The sequence below is a fragment of the Canis lupus genome, chromosome 24, assembly GCF_048164855.1.
Source record: "Canis lupus baileyi chromosome 24, mCanLup2.hap1, whole genome shotgun sequence".
Lineage (NCBI taxonomy): Eukaryota > Metazoa > Chordata > Mammalia > Carnivora > Canidae > Canis > Canis lupus.
In genome coordinates, this window is record NC_132861.1 from 6,247,652 (window position 1) to 6,269,602 (window position 21,951).

Here is a 21,951-nt window from a genome sequence, read left to right on the forward strand (position 1 = left end):
GACAAGTGAGCTGGCCCCTTTCCCCCATTCTTCCTGCCTTTCATATTCCACAGTCAACTCTTAAAAGACTTCAGCATTGAAAAGAGAAAATGGAATATGGTAACCCTAAGACTAAGACATTTCCTAGTGCCTTTCTCGTGCATGTTCAGAGAAAGCAATTGATCTCAGGTGCTGCGATGCTTGCCCACGATGCAGTCAGCTCAAGTCCAAATGATACCTCTCTGAGGCATCATGTGATAGGACTTCTGATTAGGTTGTGACAATTATCATTGCCATTATCAAAAAAACATTGGATTCATTCCTCGTGTATATAGGACTTGGTAATTTATAACAGGTTCACTTTCCGTTCTTCCTCACCACAACCTGGCAATTATTGTCATCATCACCATCCCCACTGTATAGATGTGGAATCTGAGGAGGGGACCTTATGTCCCTTTCCCAAGGTGTCACAGTTGGTAAGTGACAAATCTAAGACAAGCCATTCCAGATCCTGTACTTTTCCTGTTCTTCATATTGCCTCCTGTCTGCTGAGCAGACTTGGGTGCCGTTGAGAGGAGAAAATTATAAGGTCCCTGCACTTGCTGAGCTTAAGATCTACTTGGAGAGAGGCAGAATAGAGACACGGAGGAGGCCAGGCAGGGTAATGGGCTCTGCTAAGTGCTGAGCCCACCTTGTTCTTTGCTGCAGGAATGTCATATAGGAGAGGTACTGAAGGCCGGGGACAGAAGAGAGAGGTTTAAGGAGCAATGAGATTTGAGTTGGGTCTTATAAGGAGAATCAGCCTCAGATAAGATGGAGCCGGAGCAGCCTGAGCAGTGGGATCACTGTTGCAGGTTCATAGGTTTGGTGAAAGCTGAGCAGGCCCTTTTGTTGGACTCACATGTTATGTAAAGTAATTAGAAGTAATTAGAAACAGCATAAGGGCCAGAATGGGAAAGATCTGGAAAGTCTGGGTTTGCACTTCATCCGTTAAATGAAATGAAGACACTGAGGGTTTTAGAGCAGCAGATTCATGCGTATAATTGATTAGACTGGAGACCATATGCGAGGGAGTATTAGTGCAGCTCATAAGGAGGGGGATTTGAAATGAGGAGTGGATGATCAAGTGCTGCAAAGGAAAAATTGATGAGATTTTTGGGGAAAAGAAGAAACATAGAGTGATAATATAGTTTGTTGTCCAACCTGGGACCTGTTTTCCAGGACATGTGCTTAAACTGGTCAGGATCCTGCGGAAACCAGCATAAAGCAGGATCATCCCAGGTAAACTGGACCCATGCGCATACTGGGCAAGAAAGATGGTAAGGTTTTGAGATCGGAGCAGTTGTTCTGGAGATAAGGAAAGTCAGCAATGAGACTTAAGTTTGTGGAAATGCCAATGGTCTTGGATTTAAAGCTTTGGGATGACAGTGGGATGTCAGTTGTAGATTTCCAGTAGAAAGTAGAAATGTAAAAACATTGTCTGTATATCCTTCTGGTTTCACCTTCCATTCCTCCTTGATCTAGAGCATTTTCTCTTAAAGCAAGAGAAGTCAGAAATGGTGGCTTTTTCCTGGTGCTGCCAACATGTTACATTGCAATCCATGTTAGAAACTTGAGCCTGGATATACTGTCAGGAACTCATCATCTACTCAAGTCTTTGGATTGCTAACACAAGGCCATGCACATTTTCCCACATCAAAGGGGCTTATTTGTCTCCAAAGTGGGTTCAGACAGCTTTGAGTTTCTAAAGAGCAGAACTGAATGTTGACTGTCTACCCGTTGGCAGTTAAGGTTCTTGGGAGGAACAAGTGTGAACTAGAAAGCTAAGCTAAGCTGTGGGAACCAAGTTATTGTCTGATTTACTTGCGGATCAGAAAGGATTTGTTCATTGGTTATCAGTTGCCTTGGTACTTCTCAGAGTGACAATGAAACCAACATACATTCAGGCCAGTGAACTTCTAAAGCACAATTTCGTGATTAGAAGTGTCGTTGGTTTTGTTGTAGGTTTTTTTTTCTGTGTGTGTGTGGTTGTGACATTTTAGGTGATTTATGTGGCATTTTCCAGGAAGGCATTTAAAAAGCTTCATCAATGCCAATGTTTATGATCTTCTTAGGTTTTTTTCTAGATAGATGAGTCACTTGTTACATGAGGGTAGGGCAGGGAAGTAGTTTCAAGCTCACACAAAGTTCTTGAACCAGACCTAGATTTGCCAAGGAGAGGATCTGTCCTCCCCACCTTCAGGAACCCAGTTCACAAGGAAAACAGAGCAGTCACATTGGAGAAATTTGAAAATGCCATTCTCCATAGTCAGTGTCGTTATTTTTTTTCTCCAGGCCTACTTTGTAGACATTATCTATTTGAAGAGAATCCTTCAAATTCGAAATAACTTGGTTGGACTATTCAGAAGGATCTACGCCTCCCTCCCTCAGATTTCCAGCCTTGAGTATCTGTTTAAAAACCAGTAAATGAGAATTAACCACAGCTATGCCCATGAAGGCTCGCCTGGAATTCAAGATGAATTTAATCGGGAGTGGTCAGTGAGTATAGACAGCTCTACTCAGGTGCTGTGTGGAATCCAGATATGTCCAGGCTTGGCCTTAAGTAATTCACATTTGCTTGGGATTACAGAATCCATATCAAGGAACCAGTGGGAGCTCAGGTGTCTATTACCCTGAGAGCCCCTGTCTCTGAATATATTACAAGTTCAGAGAAGGGTAAAAACCTGTGATTGGAATAGCCAAGAAGAGCCTGAGCCCAGCAGGAGAAAGTGGACAGAGGAACCACTAGAGGCCCAGCAGGCAGGGTGGAGAGCAGACCAAGAGAGCCAAAGACAGTTGATGTTCAAGGGGGAACAGAAAAGCGTCCCTCTGTGGGACACGACATATTCCCATGTCCTGGGAAATATGAAGGCTTTTTGCAGGCTGCTGGTGACATTCCCACCTTAGCCAGGTGTGAGAGGTGCCTTCTCGCTCAGTAAGAAAAGGGGCCCATTTCCTTTCCTACCTGTTGCCAAATTCTTTCTGTGGTCTTCCAGAACTTTAATGCACATTGCTGCAGTTTAAACCCCCCTTTATTACCCAGAAACAGTCCCTGGTTTTGATTTATTGAAAGAGCTGCTGAGCTCTGGAAAATCTTGGGCTGCTTTTAAAAGCCCATGTAGCCTTTAGCACTCTCCTGGGCAGGATGTGGAAAGGATTTTTCCAGAAGAGAAAAAGTAGTGGCTGTGGGTCTGTAATGTTTAAAATACAGGTGATGGAGTAGATGCTATAATTTTTTTAGTTTCATGTTAGAAAATATGTTACTAACACGCAGTGTTAGGTTTTTAAAATTTTGTGTTTTCGTATTTAGTATTAGTACAGACTGTACTCTGATATTAAGCCTATTTTTATATATTTGAGGACAATTAAAACACGGTTTTGAAAGGGAGACATTGTTGGGAATTTGGACCTCAGGCCAGGAATGTGTTTTCTGTGCTTATTTCAGCCTCTTTACAAGTATGCTGCCTTCAGATAAGATTTTCATATTTTATTAGATATACATAGAAGAAAATGATTAAGACTGGCTGCCCCAGAGTTCTACTTTCTTAAAAAAAAAAAAAAGAAGTAATTTTTGATGGCATCTTTCCCCTTTCCAAGTACAATGATTATATCTGGTACCTATCCACTCTTAGTTTATCACATGTCAGCTCTTCTTTCAAGATTAAAGATTTTCTTCAAAGGTGAAAAATATAAGGGTCGTGTTTTGAAATTCCAAAGTGTTACTCTTTTTTTTTTAATTTTTATTTATTTATGATAGTCACACAGAGAGAGATAGAGAGAGAGAGAGAGAGACAGAGACAGAGACAGATAGGCAGAGGGAGAAGCAGGCTCCATGCACCGGGAGCCCGACGTGGGATTCGATCCCGGGTCTCCAGGATCGCGCCCTGGGCCAAAGGCAGGCGCTAAAGCACTGTGCCACCCAGGGATCCCTCAAAGTGTTACTCTTTTACAAAAATTAAGTTCCCATAAACTTTTCCAGTAAACATATGTTGTAAGGGAGTGAGGGGGTGGGGGGGCAAAGAATTCACTCCGGAAGAAGAGCACACCCTCAGCTTAGGAGACAGTGAATATGGGATGGATCCCTTATCGCATTATCCTCTAAGTGATGGAGTAATGTGTAAAGTTCCTAATTTACCATTTGTTGCGTATCTTAGCTTACACGATGGAGGATGTGACTGCAGGCAACAGAGGGCTGGTGTGTAATTTCCGATGGCCCTTTAAATTCTGGACTTGGCTTCCCTCCTGGCCGTGTGCTGCCGCTGACCTGCGTGTAGTTCTGGGCGGCCACGCTGAAGAAGGTCTCCTGAAATGTTCTGGGCTGCAGCCATTTCCTTACTGCAGATGAATAATGAATGAGCTGTGGTGAAAGCTAATGGTTCAAGATAAAAATCAGAAGCTCACTGCGAAGTGGGTAATGTTCCTTTGTCATCTCCATGGAAACTGCTATTTATCAAGACATGCTAGTATTTCAGAAGATGGTAAGGAGTAACCAGTTTCTGTAACTCTGGGTCAGGTGTTGAAGGATAGATTTCGAAACCACAGATGGAGTCCAGAATGAGTAAAGAAAAAGCCATCGGCATGCAATGGGGAAGCACTGTCAGGCCATTCTTTTAGATTTTCATAAATGGTAAAATAAATATTAAGCTGTAAGATGTGAATCAAAAAATGAGTTAATACTTTTTTCCCCCCAAGAACTTTGACTTGGCTACTGGGTGGGCTACAGAGTGAACGAGTGTCAGACATCTTCCAGGTGGCTCTTCGGGGATGCAGCAGGGAGGATTGGCACCTGTGTCAGGAATGCTGAGAGCAGCTGGCTGCACAGCACTGGTACAAAACAGTCCCCTGGCCTCGTGCATGAGTGACGCATTGCCCGTGGCCTGGGTGTGTTGTCCCCACTGCAGGCACTGATGTTAGACTGCTACTCTCACACCGGGGGCTAGTCTGATGCTGTGACTCAGCCAGTGTGTGGGGCAGGCTGGCTTAGCCGAGCCCTGAGGACAGTGGTGCCCTATCACTGATAGATGGAGAGAGGACGGGAGACCAGGGACTCCCCTGCAGTGGGGGTGCTCCTTGGGCCTAGTAGAAAAGAAGTGGGAAACAATGCAATAAGAAATCTGGAATTGTTCAGACGTGAGTAATATATTAGAAAAGTGGCTCTGCACACTAAGCTTTTGGTCTTTGGAGCACATAGCATTGGGTTACCTAAAATCTAAGGAAAAAGAACCAAATTTTATAGACTTTGATTTCATCTCGCCCCCCCCCCCCCCGCAACACACACACACACATACACACACACTTTTGGACTCATTGCTCAGGGTGAGTGAGGTGTTGACACACAGGGAACTTCTTTCCATCTGGTATGTGAAAAACCAGGGCAGTGATCCTCCTCAGGGTCATTTTAAGTATGAAAGGAGACAATGTGTGCAAAAGGGTTTAGCCCAGAGTCTAGCATCAGACTGCTATGAGTTAAAAAACAAAAGCATCTGCATAGGTCTCTACTTCCTTAGAAAGGGGGGTAGCAGAAGCAGCTCAGTTTAGTGTAGGAAGCAGCTGGACCAGACAGACTCTGCAGGAACTCACTTTGTGGAGGGAGGAGTGGTGGTGGTGCTTTGACCCTGGTCTCTCAGCGACCCGTCCAAGTCCTTCTGCGGGGCTTGGCCCAGCTGCCCAGTGTCTGGCCACCTGGAGATCTGTGTTTTTGTGGACGTGGCAGGGGCTGTTGGCTGGCCATGTGCATGCATGCCACTGCCTCTATGGACAGGTCACCATCACTATTTCGTTCTGAGCCAGTCCCCGGCTCTAACCTTTCTCTGCTCAGTTAATGTGAGCACCGGAAAGGCAAATAATTTTAAGGTTTTTCTACATAAAATATCATAGGAAAATGGAGCTTTCAAAAACCATGAAACGTTGTTAGTGCAAATGTAAAAGACTTTTTAAAAATGATTACCCAGACTACCTTGAGGCAGCAGAACTTGCCTTCCTACCATGTTTTCCTTTACTCTGTAGGTGTCTCCCCTCTGACCATGTGTCCTGTGCTCAGCACACACTGAACCTGTATTTACTGGCTGGTTTACGTACTGAAAAACCAAGAGGCAGGTCTACTTATAAATGCAACCTGTTGCTAGGGAAAGATCTTGGTCTTGGTCTGCTATTAACATCACAAGGGTCCCAGTGGTATCTGTATTTCTTCAGCACCTCCTCCCCCAACCTCTGGTCCTTTACTCATAGAAGGACAGTAGTGATCCACACAAGAAACCATCCCATGAAGCCAATCTCAGCCAAATGATAAAAAATTGCCTTTTTTTGTGAAAGAAGTTACCAATTCTGCTTCTCTGGTATGTGCTTATGACTTTAGCTGGCTATTCAGATCTGATTAAAAGTCTGTATATAGGCTGAGATATAGCAATGAAAGCCAAATGCATACCTGTGAAAAGGTCTAACGGGAATAAACTACAGAAGGAGAGAAGGGGTCCCTTGCTCAGCAGAGTTCAGGAATAAATCAACTTCCTGGCCCTCCCTTGCCTCCTCTTGTAAAGTGGGAATCATGTACTTTATCCAGCTTCAGAGTACAGCTAGACCTTATGAACCCTTGATATCTTCTCCAGCTCTCTGACAATGATCCTTCAGATTCTTTTTACTTCTCTTTATTTTTTTTAAGTTTTTTTTTTTTTATTTATTTGGCAGAGAGAGTGTGCACAAGTAGGCACAGCAGCAGGCAGAGGGAGAGGGAGAAGCAGGGTCCCTACCGAGCAGAGAGCCCAATGTGAGGCTCAATCCCAGGACCCTGGGATCATGACTGGAGTGGAAGGCAGACACTTAGCCAACTGAGCCACCCAAGTGCTCCCTTTTACTTATCTTTAAACCTAGGCATAAATATGAATACTAATGCTTCTGTGCTGAGGATGTGAATTTCTTTCTGATATCTATTTTTTTCCATTGCAGTAGATTATTTGGGGGTCAACTATGCATTTTAAAATGAACTCTTAATTTTCTGCTAGTTGACATTGCCACATGGCCAGAGGGGAGGAAGATTCTGCAAAGGGAAGAACGGATGGCCTGACAAGGCAGCATGGATTCCAGGTGGCCCTTCACAGCCAGCCTGCCTTTGAGACTGCCGCCACCAAGTCCCTGACCCCCAGGGGCCAAGGCTGCCATGCCCTCTCCTTGCAGTAACCACTTTACTGGTGGCTAGGGAGCTGTCAATTACCTTTTAGTCACTTATCACTTTGCTAATTGCAGAATAAACACCCTGAAGTCAGCTTTCTTTTACAGCCTCCTCTACTTCCCTGGTATTTATGTGTTAGCTTCTTTAGCATTACATTTCACTTATCATTTCCTAAAGACTATCTCTTCTCCCCTTTTTGTATTTTAAGTGTCTCAATTTTTTTTTTTTTTTTTTTAAGCAGAGAACAGGGATCAGTGTCAGGTTTTCTAAAGGGATTGCTGGTGCCACACCTGCTATTGTTGATACTCATAACCTAAAAATCCCTAAGGATGGCTAATCCTCCTTTCAGGAGGCATTGTTTCCAAGGAGAACTGGCTTATTGGCTTTCCACACCTCTCTGAAGGAACAACGGTGGAGAAAGACAACATGAAAGGGAAGTCAGCTGGCAGCAGGGCTAAATGAATCTGTATTCAGAAAGATTTCCAGATTTCCCTAATTGCTGTTTTTATTCGCAGAACTTCTATTTTAAGCACACACACTCACATGTGGATTGACAGGCACTAGCCCCAGTAATGGCTGTGTCTGTCTGTAGTGCCTGCAAGTGCTTGTTTCCATGGTGATGGATGGCACTGCAGAGGCTGGATCATGGTGCTGCTGGGACCAGGGTGCTGACACACAGGGAGGTTTCTTGTCTCTGTGTGTGTGTGTGTGTGTGTGTGTGTGTGCGTGTGTGCTGGGGGCGGTTGGGTGTTGTCAAGTGAGAGAGCCAAACAAGGAAGGGGCTGGGAAAGCATGATAGGTGGTGGGGGCGTTCACTGAGTAGAGTGGGTGGGGGGAGGGGTGGGGGGGAGGGATGAGGTAAGGTGACACCTGGATCAGGGGAATTCTAGAAAAAAAAGAAAAAAGTGATACAGATGGAAAAAGCAAAAGCAAATGGAGAATGCAGAGCATTTTCCCCTTCCTTTGAAAGGGTTATGGTGGCAGAATTATCCTACGTGAAGATGGAAAAGAGAAAAACCGAATTTAGCAACCAGAGGAAGGCAGTGCAGGTGGTTTGAGTGTCTGTATTTCTGGAACTCCAGAGTCGATGGTTTGCTGTTGCTAACAGTGCAACAGGGAGAGGTGGGAAGCTGCTCTCTCACTCACTGCAGGATTAGGGGGACACATGAAGCCATTACTTCACCACGCCAACACTGTGGGACAAACAGCTGCCAAGGTAGAGAGCACCCAGAGCCGTCTCACCCTGGTCTGAGTGAATGACATGATGGCTTCATCTAGATCTCACACGGAGTATGACTGTTAATCACAGAACTTGAAAGGATATCCAAGGAATGACATTATATTAGCATTTATTTTGTGAACATTGACTGAAGCCATATCTTCAGCTAAAAGACAGACATCCACCTAGGGAACAGCAGCCAAAAGGGAACCTTCTGGGATTATTTGGCTGGTCTCTTGTTGATCTTTGAGCACCTGTTGACAACCAGTTGTGGACCAGAAGTTTTCACATAATGCTGAGATCTGCATCTCAGATCTAGGTGTAAGTGGTATCCATCCCATTTTACAGTTGAGAATATAGAGGCTCAAAGAGGTTGAGCTTTTTGCCCACAGTCAAGGAAGTCAAATCAAAAACCAAGATTTCCAGATTACAGTTCATTGTTGTTTCCTGTATTTGCTACTTCTTCTTTCCAAATCCCTAACTTTCTGATGGGAAGATTCAGGCTAAGGAATCTCCACTGACTCACCTTCGTTCCACTTATAGGTTAGGTAATGGAAGGCCTAAGAGGTGGTAACCAGGCCAAGCATGGTTTTGGCTTGGCCCCTTGGCAGTGGTATTTTCCAGGGATGAACTCTCAACCAACCTTAGAAAACAAATTCTGGAGAAGGATCTTCCCCTGTATCTCTAGACTTTTTAAGACTTTTGGACCCTACCGAAAGCTTGACAGATAAAACATATGAAAAAGCCACTCACCCTAATGAATGGACTTTGGAAACCAAACACCTCTGAATCATTTGAATCTCCCCCTAAGCACGTGATTAGCATTTAGATTTTTGAAAAATTATATTCCAAGTTTGAAGACTGATGAAAAAGCATTCACTTGTGTTGAGTCATGTATAGTGATCTTTGTTCGGTTTTGTTCATATTCACATTGTGCTTTCATTGTGGGCTCATTCTAAGTTTAAAAATTAATGGAACTTTATGAACTCTGACTTCACCAAGCTGGAATTCACTTAAATTGGTTGTCCTTATGTGGGAGGTCAGATTCCTGGTTCCTTCTTTCCCTTGTGAGAAATACTCATAGGGACCTGGGACCCACCCTAAAACTCTTCCATTCAAACCTGACATCCTTCTATGTGGTGGGTAGAATCTGGAAACCATAAGTGATTTAAATCTTAAATGTGTGATGCATTTCTGTAACTATTAAGTACTAAATCAGGGCTTTTTCCTAGAATTTCAATCCTGGAAGAGGTTGTTTGGTGTTTGTTTTGTTTTTGTTTAAGATTTCTTTATTTATTTTAGAGAGAGAGAAAGAACACGAGCAAGGAGAGGGGTCAGAGAAAGAGAGAATCCTCAAGCAGACTCCTCACTGAGTGTGGAGCCCAATGTAGGCCTCCATCCCAGGACCCTAAGATCATGACCTGAGGCAAAATCAAGATTCAGCCTCTTAACCAACTGAGCCACCCAGGCACTCCAGCCTTGGAAAGTTTTAAAAGGTCCACTTCATATCCACAAGGATGGCTCCTATCAAAGAAAACAATAGAAAATAACACGTGTTGGTGAGAACATGGAGAAATTAGAGCCCTTTTGTACTGTCGGTGGGAATACAATATGGGGCAGCTGTTATAGAAAACAGTATGACAATTGCTCAAAAAATTAAAAATTGTTTTGATACTAAAATTCATTCACTTAATTAAATTTATTCCAATCTTAGCCAGCTGTGACCAGAGAAACTCCCGTTTCAAAGATTCATTCTCCACAAACCTTCTATAACTTTCTCTTTTCTCGACAAGATGCATCTCCATTCCTCATGCTTTCTTTAACCCAAAACACATATCCTTTTTTTTCCTTGTACACAGAGATATTTCCCTTATTATTTCTAGTAGCTTTAAGTATATATTAGAATTTTAACCCTAAATCCCTTAATTTTTAGTGAAAATAAAGAATTATGAACTGTCTTTTATATTAGCATTCCATAGCTTGACAAATGTAAAAATACTTTTTAGGAATTGATTTTCTCATAGTAAATTTTTCAGTATGGCACAGAACACATTCGCTAATGGACACAAACATCTTTAGTTCCTATGTAAAAGGAAGCCCGTATTCAGTAATTAATATTTTAGTATTCAATCTAATTTGGAGAAATGGTCTAGATATTTAATGACTATCCATCATTTGATTTAACTTAGCAAAACTTTAAGGCTTCAATTTACCAAAAATATTTGGGGAAACTTTTTAAAGTTTCATTTCTTTTATTCTATTACATCTATTTAGTTTACTTACTCTTAATAATTATGTTTAGATGCCCCACAAAAACTTCATGAGACATCAAAGTCAACCATTATTCTAAGTTGTTTTTCTGACTGTCAGATTTTGTTAAGGGACAACATGAGCTTATTTGACTGATAAGCCCAGGCAGAGTAAACTTTGTGTGTCTGCATTACATTTAATGCTCGTCACTCTGAAGACAGGGCCTGTTTTAACAAAGCCAAACTTAAACTGGCTTTTATTCACCAAAGATTATCCCAGATCACGTGAACCTGAAAAGTGGTTGAGTTAGTTTCTGTTATATTTTTGAGAATTTTTATGAATACTTAATTTATATAAGTGCTTGATTTTCTTTAAGCCAATTAAATAGAGCTCTTCTACAAATTGATTTTGGCAATACTACCCAGAGATAGAAAATACAACACATTTGTAACACACACACACAGACTGACAGATGTAAGCAGACTTTATAGCTACCATACACTTAAGATTTCCCATTAGTCCAGATTCCAAATGACCTTTCCCCCTGTTTTTCTTCTGTTAAGAATTAGTTCTCTAAAGTTTTTACTTTAATGCTTACAGTCTCAAAGTCACAGAGAAGAATGCAAGTTACAAGCCTTTTTAAGATAAATAGGGGAGTTTTGGAGATTGGTAAAAAGGAATTAGGTGAACTTTGAACTGTCTCTAGAGCTGCATTTTTAGTTTTGCCAACATTTGTAAGATGAGGACAGTTGCTCTTAATTCCTCAAAGAGTTGGTTTGCAACATAAAGACATCATAGGTGGATCCATCCATAAATCCTTTTATTTAGAAGATTTTTCTTTCCTTCTGGGTCCATTTAGCTTAGAAGCCCTAAAAAACATTCCCATCAGGCCTTGAATATCAGTTTCCAGTTGGGCCAAATTTCTGTTCACAAAGTCATTAAATCCTTTCAAATATCTTTTAAGGTTTCAGCCAGAACTCACAGTAAATATTCCTGGCAGTCTTTAAAAAACTCCATGGCCCTAAGAGGCATCCTCTAAGAGATTGTAAAGGTCATCACCTTCCCAAAATCCAGATTCACTCCCAAAGATAGTCAAGGGAAAGAACTGACTGTATGTTCCAGGCAAACGGAAAGCTAAGCCAAGCTCTTAGAACACAAAACAGGAAAGAAAGAAGGCAGTAACTATCCCTGAGAGATAAAGGTTCAGTAACCAGTGGGTCTGGTTATGGAAAGGAAGGAGCAGCATGAAATTTTATTTTTCTTTCCTAACTGGGCACTATGGGTAGAGGTTTGGGAGAGCTAACTCTGGTAAGAATTCTCACCCATCACTGTCTTCTGTTAGTCTTTTCAGGACCCCCTCTACAGACTCTAATTTTAATTTCAGCTTCCCTTAACAGCTTAAAGGAATAGCATAGCAGTTTACCAGAAAATCCCTCAGAATTTCAACTCTAGGAGGGGCCCTCCTTTGAAAGTAGATACATAGGTGTTTGTGAGGCATTAAGTTGGTAATTTTTGTTTATGGTCATGTAGAGGCAATTCAGAGAGAGGATTAGTAGGATGAGTACTTGAATAAAGGGGAATAGGAGGGAGCAGTAAGAGTCATGTCCATCTTATAGTCTCTTAATTTAGGTACCTCTTATCTTTAATTTTTCATTATCTTTTTGCAATGTAACTTTCATGAAGCTCTTTTTGGAATTCTGAAGGTTTTTGGAAGCCTCTGCATACGTATTAAAATAGGTATCCCATTCTGTTTATTTAATTTGGGAATGCTTACTTTTAACTGCACTTCTTAAATGATCTTATCTAACTGGAACCTTCCTTCTACTGGCCATTGTCATTCCAGTGAGGGCTAGCAGCAGGGTGAGACCCAAGCTGCCAACAGAGTTCAACTCACATTTCTGTCCAGTCCACATATTTGTCTGGCCATATGTTGGAACTCCTAATCTGACTGTTACCAATACAAATTCTCAGGACAAAGAAGAAGCTGAGTAAGATTTTGCTGTTTTTGTAAATATTTATAGCTTCTAGGACCATAGTTCTTAGATATAAAATAAGCGTGTATACCAGAAATGCGGTACCAGAAAGTGATACAATTAACTCTTTAGATTTTAAGGATATTTCTTTTAGCCAAGCCTTTGGTCCTGTTGGAATCAAGCTAATACTTAAGAGTGGTATGTTCCTGGGTTGGGAATTATGCAGTGTTTTACAGAGTACCTCATCACACAGAAATTTTCTTGAGGTTGGTGGTTGACCTATTGACAGTCTAACCCATTCTGTGACCAACTTATCCTAACACAGGAGTCTTTGGGTTAGGTAATGAATGTTGTAACAACTTTTTTTTAAAGATGTGTTTATTTATTTTAGAGAAAGAGCACATGAGTATGCAAGTGGGGGAACGAGCAGAAGGAGAAAGAGAATCTCAAGCAGACTCCCCGTAGAGCATGGAGCCCAATGCTGGGCTTGATCTCATGACTCTAAGATCATGACCTGAGTCGAAACCAAGAGTCAGACGCTCAACGAACTGAGCCACCCAGGTGCCCCTGCCCCAACAGCTTTTAAATGCTCAACCTGTGCCCATCAATTTTTTAGGTTTTTTACTTCTGAGGTTCTCATTACCTAACCCAAAGACTCCTCTGTTAGGATGAGTTGGTCGCAGAATGGGTTAGATTGACACTAGGTCAACCTCAAACACATGTGCCTTAACACATCAGCAGTAACCAGTTACTGTGGCCTGGCCAAGAAAAGGCCCTGTGCTTACTCCAAAAATTCCTAACATGGAACCTGGGACTACAGAATGGATTGAACCAGCAGACCTCAACAACTGGGGACTACAGACTGACTCTAAACAAATGAGGAGCTGCAGCTGCCACTAGCAGTTCCCAATGTGGAATCTGGGGAAGGATTCCAAAGAAATGGGGAACTGCAGCCAGTAGTTCCTAATATGGAATCTCAGGGATGGAATTCCCAATCAAATGAAGAACTGTGGCCCATAGCACTAGCAGCTCACAATGGGAAGCCAGTCATTCTAAACAAATAGGGGCTGACTGGAAAGCCAGTTAGATTGGGAGCTTGAGGGATCCTGGGTGGCGCAGCGGTTTAGCACCTGCCTTTGGCTCAGGGCTCGATCCTGGAGACCCGGGATCAAATCCCACGTCGGGGTCCCGGTGCATGGAGCCTGCTTCTCCCTCTGCCTATGTCTCTGCCTCTCTCTCTCTCTGTGTGTGTGTGACTATCGTAAATAAATAAAAATTAAAAAAAAATAGATTGGGAGCTTGACACAAAGAGATCAGAGTTTACAACCAAGAGGAACTTACCCATGGCCCTCAGAAATAGCAAGAGAGGCAGAACTCAAAAAGGCATTTGCAGATACTATGCTATGCCTGTGTTTCTTGTTGCCCCAAGGGCCATCCCAATTTTGCTCCAAATCCCACTGCTGCCACCAAACCTATTAAAAAACAGGAATTCACCTGAGTAAATTTGAGGATTTAGTTAACTTTATTCAGTGATTCATGAATCAGGCAGCATCCTATCCAGCAAGTAGAAAAGAGCCCCAAGGAGCTATACAAAATAGAAGACTTTTCTGGGCAGAAGAGAGAAGGAAGAAGCAAAGAGTGGATTATGTCATCTTCCTTCAGGGGATGGGAAGGATCTATGTGGCAGATTACCTCATTGGTGCTTGCTGAAAAATTCCAGACTGACTAATTTAGACTACATTCCTATGGAAAGTTGAAACTATAGTTAGGTTAGGTATTAAGCCCTAGTTTTGTGACCTGAGCTGTAGTACAAATGACTCCATTTTGAGTTTTTTTGTTTCTTTTTAACAGCTACAATATAGATGAACCTTGTAAACATTATGCTAAGTGAAATAAGCCAGTCACAAAAAGACAAATATTTTTCCCCCACTTATATGAGGTATCTAGTGTATTCAAGTTCCAGGAGACAGAAAGTAGAACAGAGGTCACCAGGGTCAGGGGAGAGTGGGGAGTCATTGTTTAATGGAAACAGGGTTTCAGTTTTGCAAGATGAGAAGTTCTGGAGATGAATCACGGTGATGGTTGCACAACAGTATGGATGTATTTAGCACTACCAACTGTACCCTTGAGAAAGGTTATGATGATAAATTTACATTATGTGTCTTTCACCAGAATTAAAAAATATATATATGTGAAGAGGTTTCTCCTATGAGTCCTAAGTATATGCGATTTCATTATATTCCCAATGGCAAACTTTCGGTTATGATAGGGTTTACCAGCATGACAAAAGAACCAGTGTGCTCCGAGCCAGCTGACTCGCTGCCAGAGTTGCTCAGAGAATCGTCCACATCTCATAGAAGAGGAAACAACTGCCCACATGTGGGTGCCTCTGTGGAGACAAAGGTCATTTTCAGCCATACTGCAGGGTAACATGTTGCAGAAACTTGCAGCTCTCCAGCTGTTAAGATTTGAATGAGGTAAATGACCATGATTGGCCTTTCACTGCCAGCATTTGTTCCCAGTGAATCATCATTTGACCGAGGAGCCAGCTCAGCAGCTTTTTGGGGAAAAAAATCAGCCCATTCCCTTTCAACCCCAACTGCTCTGAGTCAGTACTTTGGCACTGGGAGTGGAAAGCAGTAGAAATGGGTGGTCCTGTAGGGATCTAACAGGAAAGGATAACTCTGGGAACAATATCACTTATGCACGGGCTATTACGCATCTGTCAGGCAAGGGCAGTGGCTGGCTGTTCACCAGCTCTCCGCCCCTCACCCGCTGGCAGATTCTCTGGGTGTCTTATTTCTGAACCCCCTGTGAGGATCACCTGGCATCCTTTGACTTCCAGGAAGCTTCAGGGATTAGCCTTAGGCCTCCTAGATCATGGGATGAATTATCTGGCTTTTAACAGTCATTGGACAGCCTCTTGGCACTTAGTTTACAGCCCTTGGACTGCTGCTTTTTCATGGGTGAGCCTGTCTCTCAGCTGGATTGTAGTCCTCCAGGCCAGAGACATGGCTTTCCCCTCTTTGTGGCCTCTTTGCTTAGCAAAGATTGGGCATTGGGGACACTTCCATAAATTACTAAACGCTAGAGGGCTCGGAGTCCTCATTTAGAAACAGGTATAACTGCCATGTAAAGAAGGCAGTGTTATAAGGCTTAGACAAGACAGTGTGCATAAAGCTTTTAGTACTGTGCCTTGCCATCAATAAATGATGGTTAGGACTCTTACAGTATTATATGTCATAGGTGTGTATGGTGTTTGGGGGTTAACCTGACTTTACAACTCTTTTAGAAGACAATTTTATTCCTCTTCTAATTCATACCATTTTCGCTTTGTAATCACTTTGCATGAAATGGGGGCATTTAAAGGATTTAAAAAAAAAAAAAAAAAAAAGCCGGCACAGAAGTCTGATGTAATAGCGCAGGTTGAGATTTGACTTTCCTGGGGTTCTAGTGACACCATGTGGACAAATATGTTATATATGTCGATCGTTCTTTCAGCGGTTTTCAAATTACATTGCATTGTTAAATGGCAAATTAGTTTGCTATGTATCATTTCTAATTTCTTCCTTCTTAATAATAACCTTGTTTTAAAGAGTATGGTTAAAAATGGGAAATTGATTACGGAAGGATTGTATGTAGACTTAACTAAAGAGAGGAAGGGCATGATGAATCGTACAAAGCAGAAAATCAATTCTTAGATAGGCAAGTGCTTTCTTCATATCATGCCAACACAGTATCTGAAACAGATATTGATTTATTACAAATCATTAGTAACAAGTCATTAAGATTTCATCCAGGGCCCATGGCATTCTACTTCATATTATGTACCCCAGTCCACCAATGGAGCTGGCGCTCAAGCACTCACAGAACTGTTGGCAGTGCAGTTGGCCCACCGTGTAGGGTAGGTTAGCCCTATTCCCAAAGTTGTATCTAAATTCCTTCTTCCCGCCTTCACTTTCCTTATGGGGAAGAAAAATGAACACCTCTCTGTCTCTTCTACACTCCTAGGATGCCATGTGGGTTTGGAGTTAGTCGCTGAGCATAGAACTGTACTCATGTGCTTATTATTGCTTTAGTTACTGAGGAGCAGACCCGTTTGGGTGAACTGGATTTTTCTAAACCCACTCCTTCTCAACCTCTTTTTACCTTGTCTGTGCCCACGCCTGGCTCTGTGTTCCAACCTCATGGGTATTTTCTCTCCCTTGTTACTCAAGGTGCCCTGGAGAAGTGACAAGAGATAGGTCATCAGAACACTCGTGGTGATCTGTATTAAATGCATGCATTTCTAAACTTTCATCAGCAATTTTAATATTCAGTAATCAGAGCAATATGCTCAAGTTGTGAGTGTTTTGTGACACTCCTCCAATGAAGTGGGGTTTATCAGAAAGCAGTCCTCATATACATGAATTCTTTGCTTGCTCTCAGGGAACTTATTTGAAGTGGGCCGTGAGTGGCTAACATACCTTTCGTGCCTGCTAGTCCCCAGTGAAGGAGTGCAGAAGTTGTACAAAGGGAAAACTTGTCCAAGCAGCTCAACACTCTGAGGAAGACCATAATCAACTGGAATTTACAAAGAATATGGCTTTGCATCTGGTCTCTTGGTATACATGAAGTAGTTTATATATTCAGAACAGCTAATAGAATTTGAATTCATATATATTTAGGAAATAGTGTCTTATATTTGTCATTTTGTAAAGAGCTGGAGAAAGTGTGAATTCTGCAAGTGAAACTTTCAGAGTGTTACCGACACAATTCTTTAAAGAGTAATATCCAGATTGTACTAAGGATCCTTCTACAGCTGGGTTAATTGTTTTAGGACATTGCACTGATGATTTGGTCTGCTCACTGGAACCGCCTGAAAGAGTTGTTTTGTACAGTTTCCAACAAAGCCTCATTCCTAACCTAAGAAAAGTTGAGGTCCCGGGACAGCCTTTCTTATTACCATTCACGGAATTTTGCCTCAAGCTCATGGCTAAAGGTTCATCCATAACAGTGTGCAGAAGTGTCTCTGAGGTTGTGAGGGAGAGGAGGTAAACGTTATGCCAGACTTGGAAAAATGCTGACAGAGGAGAGGTGTTCCAGAACTTCCTTTTGGTTTCTGACTGCTGCCACCACCCACCGGCTTAATGTATCTGTGCAGTCCTTCCTTACCCACTGGGCCCCTCCTGTCATCCTTGGATTGACCTGAACTGGACAGGACAGCTCCTCCCTCCCTCACTGCAGCCTCCAAGCCTACCCCTTCACACTGTTCCAAAGAGAACCTTTTCTGTGTCCTCATCCTTTTGGAGTTTGGGGAAACAATTAGGTTAATTGGATAACAACTCATGCTGTAGGGTGCCACAGGGGCTCCCTGTAAGGCTGTCTCCTGTCTGTGTCATTGACAAGACAGTGTCCCAGTTAGTCTACCAGTACCACTCTGGTTGGGGAAACTTGGGGTGGAGTTATGTGGTCCCCTACAAGTTGCAGGAAGGAGCACTTTGGGTTTGAGGCTAATGTCCATTGTGAAAGTTTCCAAGTCACATCAAGTAAATGGCCACTGACTTTCAGAGTAGATAGGGAGGGCTTCCTGCCCTGGTGAGTTGGCACAAGGAGAGTGAGAAAGATTAGCCCAAATGACATTAGATGCTGGGTTTCCACTTAGCCCTTGTATGAAATCCATAAAGTGGCTTCAGTTGAGTTAGGCCAGAGCAGTGGAAAGCAAGAGAAGAAACATAGGCAGATCTGTGTGATGCTCAAACTCAGGATTTCAAAAAACAAACTCACCCTCTTGCTTATGGGTCACAGACCTCCTTTCCCTTTCTTTCCCATTTCAGAACCATTTTTTTAGAAGATTTTATTTATTTATTCATGAGAGACAGGGAGAGAGAGACAGAGACAGAGACACAGGCAGAGATACAGGCAGAGGGAGAAGCAGGCTCCATGCAGGGAGCCCGACGTGGGACTCAATCCCGGGACACCAGGATCACACCCTGGGCCGAAGGCAGGTGCCAAACCGCTGAGCCACCCAGGGATCCCCCAGAACCATTTTATACTAAGCAATAGTGTCAGAGCTGTGGTACAAAATGGGGTCAGGGTAGAAGTGACAGCCAGTTCAGGAGGTGTCCCTGGCTTTACCTTTGAGTTTGTTGACGAGATAGGCTCCCTGACACTCCTTCACATACAGTGTGAAGCGAGACTTGTCTAGAAATGGTGAGTAGATATCTTGATGTGACATCCCTGAAACTCTGCACCCTGTGTCTATGGCATGCCAGGCTGGCACCGTGATAAGCTGGATGACATAGGACAGTGGGGTCTCCAGCCCCATGTAGGTCAGAACCCTTGTCTCCCCAGTCATCTCTGGCTCTCCACCATGGCTCGTATGTGTTTTTTCCTGTGTATGCCTCACTCACCCTGATCTCTGATACCTTTGTCCGCTGCCCAGTCCACACCATAAGCCCCATCTGCCCTCTTTGCTCCTGTTCATGGCTGGGAAATAGTTAATGGTGGAGACTGATGCTTTTCAAAGATGTGGTTTTCAACCAGAGTTGACTTGAAATATGCCCTTAACCAGTCTTTGGTCATGGAACACTTCATAAGGATTGAGACCCCTGGAGTCAGACTGATGTGATCATACACAGGTTCTGTGTCCTTGCAGACATTCCACAACGTCTCCCTCACCTCCTTGCTGCGGACCAAGGATGGCAATGACACCTGCCTCCTAGGGCTGTTGATTTAAATTAGTTAATTACGCTAAAGTTCTTATCTCCATGCCTGGTGTATTCGTGAGCTTGGGCAACGGAACAAAGTACCAGAGACTGGGAATTTATTTATTTTTATTTATTTATCTGAGAGAGAGAGTGTGAGCAAGAGAGAGCATGAACAGGGGAAGGGGCAGAGGGAGAGGGAGAAACAAGCTCCCCTCTGAGCAGGGAGTCTGATGTGGGGCTTGATCCCAAGACCCCAGGATCATGACCTGAGCCGAAGGCAAACACTTAACTAACAGCCACCCAGGCACCCCGAGACTAAGAATTTATATTCTCATAGTTGTGGAGGCTAGAAGTCCCAGATTAAGGCGTTGGCAGGGTTGGTCTCTTCTGAGACCCCTCTTCTTGGCTAGAAGATGGTTGTCTTGTCTCTCTGTCTATACAAGATCTTCCCTCTGTCTGTCTGTCCAAATTTACTCTTCTCATAAGAACACAAGTCAGATTGGATTAGAGTCCACCCTAATGACCTTATTTTAAGCACCTTCTCTTTGTCAAGCTTTGGGTGAAGTGTGGGGGACACAAAGATGCCTATTCACAGTCCAAGACATAGAAGGAGAGAGGTCTGTGCTCTGACAGAGAAGAGCCTGGTGAGCCCTGTAGGAGACATGGGCACATCCAGTCCAATCAGGGAGTGGCAGAGGTGTTGGGGAGAACTTTCCAGAAGAGATTCTTGTGTCTAGAAGGATTAGGTGGGTCCTGAGCATGAGGGGAGTTCTTTTCTGCAAGCAAGTGGACTTGGATTCCTCTGCGTGGGCAGAGTTTTCTTTCTTCCCATTTAATCCTCAGCTCACTGGACTGTGCATGTGCCATTCCATTGAAGGGATATTCGTGGGGTCACAGTGGACCCAACTATGTAATCCAGGGGATTTGTTGCATTTTTGTCTTGCTTGACCATATCTCCTTCTAGCATCTCTTCTCCCTTGGCACCACACCCATCTGGCTGTCCTCAACCCTTTCACATCTTTCTTTTTCTGTGTTCTTCGTGGATATTTTGGGAGCTGATGTGGGCAAGTGGATTAGTAATGATATTACCAAAAGGTGGGGAAGAGCAGGCACTGGGTGGTGGGAAAACTCATGCATTTGTTCAGTTTGGGGACTGTGAGTTCCATGACTGATGATGTTTCATGGACAGAAGAGAGAGGGAAGGGGTCAGACCTACAGGAGAAGGTGGAAGGTTATCAATATACAGGATGTATTTGAACCACCACTCAGCCTCCTTTTACTTTGTCCCTTATGCCTAATTCACCACATAGTTCTTTTGTTTTTGCACTCTGGCCATCTTTTAAAGCTTCTTTCTCATTTCCATCTTCACAGCAGTATTCATCATTGCTTCTTTCCCAAATCTGTTTCAGTGGTGCCCCCTCCCAACTTCCCACCCCTGTCTCCCTGATGCCTTTCTAACATGCTGCAGGCTGCTGGTCACTTCTTTGTGTTTGGCAACCTACAGTGACTCCACAATCCACACCATATTAAGGAAGAATGCCTCTCCTAGTCTTTCATGAACCTTTATAATCTGGCCCCATCCTAATTATGTGCTTGTAAATTCCTTAGGAATATTTATTGAGCACTCTGTGTGTAGCTCTGAACATAAGGCCTTCCTCTCTTTCTCTCTCTGTCTTCTGCCTTCCTTGTTTCTCTCACTCCCTGTCTAAACACACACACACACACACACAAGCTAAGCACTTAGTAGGCAGTCAGTACATATCCAAGGGTTGATGGATTTGTGTAATTGAGAATCGATATGGAGGAAGAATTTGCTGAAAAGTGTTTGGGAAGCACATAAAAATCTTAAGGGAAGGAAAGGGGAGAGAAATGTGGGCAGGAGTGGGCTAGAGCTGTGCTGGTGTCGAACCAAGTAGAGAGCAAAGACTGTAGAAATACTTGAGCAGTGGGAAAGAGATAGGAATCCAAGTCTGTGGTCAGCAGTCTGTGGATGAGAATTTTAATAATGTGGATGAAAAAGAAGAAGCTCCTGGGAGTGCAGTAAGGAAGAACTGAAAGGATTTAGTCTAGACATTGAAAGGAAGTCCAAGGTAGGACTATTATTAGAAGATAGGAGTAGTTTGTACCTTGATCGCTGTCCTGCCAAATGGAAACAAAACCCAAGGATGGGATTTCGTCCCTGCATTGTGTTAGCAGCTCCAGAACCCAGCATTGGGCCCCTGGGAGGGTTCCCTCATTGTGAAGTCTTGATCAAAGCACACGTCTCCTCCTGTCTCCTCACCTGTCATGGGACTTTCACCAAGCTCTGAGCCTCTGCTTCACTGTCATGTCATTCAGCAAGTGCATGTGTACGTATTGTTCCTAATGGTAGAGCTCCCATCTGGGGTCCAGGGAACCCCCTTTGGATTCTTTCTCTCTCTCTTAGTGCTCCAGCTACATGGAATCAGTTGATTATTCTCTGCCTGCCTCATTTGTAGCACAACAATGGTGCATAGGGTGGAAATCCTATCACTTCATTTGGCTCTCTGAGCTACATGATGCCAAACAGCTGGATTTGACCCACTTTTTAACTGAACTGAGTGTATTCCTGGCGCTTTTGCTTTGCTTTACCAGGTATATTTCCTTAGTGAGAATATA

At 43.1% G+C, this 21,951-nt stretch overlaps 1 protein-coding gene and 1 long non-coding RNA gene across 10 annotated transcripts in view; both read left to right on the top strand.

Annotated features, from left to right (window-relative positions):
- LOC140616645 (uncharacterized) overlaps positions 1–5,132 on the top strand; it is an 85,303-nt gene extending 80,171 nt beyond the window's left edge. The window contains exons 4-5 of the long non-coding RNA XR_012017061.1: positions 2,314–2,517; positions 4,173–5,132. This is a non-coding gene — a long non-coding RNA (uncharacterized lncRNA). The remainder of the gene's footprint in view (positions 1–2,313; positions 2,518–4,172) is intronic.
- The window catches only part of DCLK1 (doublecortin like kinase 1), a 341,630-nt gene that overhangs the window by 133,867 nt on the left and 185,812 nt on the right, over positions 1–21,951 (top strand). The gene's annotated exons all lie outside the window — the stretch shown is intronic.